General features: G+C 37.8%; 1 pseudogene; it reads right to left on the bottom strand.

Annotated features, from left to right (window-relative positions):
• Positions 1–443: 443 nt before the first annotated feature.
• Positions 444–1,734, bottom strand: LOC139465165 (uncharacterized; annotated as a pseudogene).
• Positions 1,735–2,556: the final 822 nt, after the last annotated feature.

Genomic DNA, 2,556 nt, shown 5'->3' on the forward strand with positions numbered 1-2,556 from the left:
TAAGTCCATTTTTGTCCATACTTTGTCTATTTTTGTCCAATATGACTATTGACATGACCACCTACTGGTTGTCTATTTTTGTTTTACTTATTGAATCAAAGCATTGATATAAAAATCCTGACTCTTCATATAAGTAGATAAACAATTTCATGTTTTAGCTGTGACAGCAGGATCATAGTCCCATGGTTCTAATTTTTGTAACAATAACTAAAAATGAAAGAAATAAATGCTTGATGATTTTCTTTAATCATGTTGTCCATGTTGTCATTTCAAGACGTTACAGAAAATATGTTATGATATGTTATGCCTTAATAGAATGGTTTAAGAAATTACACGGAGAAGGAGATATCCTATGTCTAAGCGACATACTATCTGAATGGTCAGTCGCCGTGATTGCGGCGTTAAGTAACAATTCACCCACTGAATGTAAGTATCTATGACTATCAAAGGAAGATATGATATGGTATTGAGTGAAACATTGAATTGACTGAGTCAGCGTAGGGTAAAACAACTGGTAAGATGGTAGTACAACGGTCAATCTCATACAGTGAAACACCTCGCTGGACACGTCGGGTATATTTTTCAGGAATAATGGCTGACAGATAGAAACTGCGAGGCCTTGTGACCATCTGATGCCACTTGTTCTCGTCAAATGTAATCCTTTCAATAGATATCCCTTTGAGAGTCCACACCACAAAATCACACCAAGTTCTTTTGGTCAAGGCCATCTGTCCTTGTACTTGAAAGTAGTATGCATGGTTTTCTTTTAGAGTCACATTATTGTCCACAATATGGCAGAAGTTTGTATTTGATGCAGCCTCTTCTGGTGTTAGATCTCTGAAAACAGATGGACATTTAATCTCTACTAAGCCATGACGATTACTACATGTACTACAATCTGTGCATGACACAAGTCCATCAGGGCTAGTTGCAAGGTAAGGGTAGTCTGTATTCACAATAAGTCCACACTGAGACACTTTCAACTGTGGATGAAGACCTGCAATTTTGTTGATATACTGCCGCCTTGCTGCCGATTCATGTGAAAGTCCCCATCTGGTATGTCTGTTACCAAATTCGCCCCGATATCCCATTAGGTCACAAACAAGTCTATCTGGAGCTGTAGATGTCTGTCGGATAAATACTTTGCCAAACTGTGAACTTGTTATCCTTTCCAATCTTGCTTCCTTCCAAAACTCTGTTTTATGTTTGTCCTCTTGTCATTCTCTCTATTGACCTCACATCCTTTTCTGACACTTTCATGGAATCAAAATAATTTTGAAATTTAATATCAACATAGTCAGGAATACAACGATCAATGCATGGTATTTTTGGAAGTTCTGGCATAGGTTCAGGAGCTTGAGTTACAGTAGTTGTATTAACAACATATCCACATTTACTTTTTGTTTCATGACCAATTAACTTATTATTAAATCTTATGAGATTTATTGTTGTCTGCGGCATGTTGCTGTTGGCATGGTTGGGACACATTGATCTTTTGTTGATTGTTCCATTCTGTATTCCGACAGTACCTTGTGTAGTACCAGTACCTTTTTGTTGACTCTTCCTGCCACTTGACATCAGGTTCAAGTCATCCGATTTCATTGGATCCAACTTCCTTTTTCTGGGAATTTTCCACTTGCACTCAACTGATGTGCATGAAAGCAAACCGTCCTTTTTCTTCTGACTAATGTCTGCAAGGGCATGAAGCAGGGCTGATACATGATTACAAGCCTCCCCGGCACTGCAAAAACAAAATTAGTTATATTTATAAATATTATTTGGACTCAAGCTTCAATATTATGAAATAACAATCAAATGCATATATAATGACACAGTCATGTTTCCTCTATTTCACCCTAAATAATTATTATTTTTAATGTAATCAGCTAAAGATGTCACATATTAATAAGCAACAATATCAATAATCTGTTTATTTATTAATTATTATAAATTAACAAAAGTGAATGAGAGGTCCCTCAAAGAAAGAGATTTTAAAATGTATCAATTTCTTTGCTGTTATTTGGAATTAATAATTTACATATCTTTTGATCAAACTTAATATTTGGAACATATTTTCTTTGAAAACGTTTTTAAACGTTGGGTGTGATGAGCTTCCGTTGCATAGATATAACGCTTTTACTGGGTTGTACTAAGGTGGTTGCATCCAAACGAAGTGCCTTCGCCCCTCTTGCTCGCGCTAAAACTTGTGCTCTTACCCCAGTCACCTTTTTATTTCGTTCCCGTAGGTATTCACGCAATTCTTTAACTGTCATTTGATGGAATTCATCATCAACGCCAATATTGTTATTTGCCGCCATTTTGAGGTTTACTCGGCGGAAGTGAACCAAGATCCTTCCCAACGCGTGACACCTTCGTTACACTCTCGGTAACATAGAGCTCCGGGAACGTACTTTCGCTGTGAGGAGCTTGGTTCACTTCCAAGCTCCTCACAGCGACAGTACGTTCCCGGAGCTCTCTATACTACCGAGAGTGCAACGAAGGTGTCACGCGCTGGGAAGGAGCTTGGAAGTGAACGTGAAAAGGGGACATCACTCT

This window comes from Haliotis cracherodii, unplaced genomic scaffold (assembly GCF_022045235.1).
Source record: "Haliotis cracherodii isolate W230 unplaced genomic scaffold, xgHalCrac1.p SCAF_17, whole genome shotgun sequence".
Classification (NCBI taxonomy): domain Eukaryota; kingdom Metazoa; phylum Mollusca; class Gastropoda; order Lepetellida; family Haliotidae; genus Haliotis; species Haliotis cracherodii.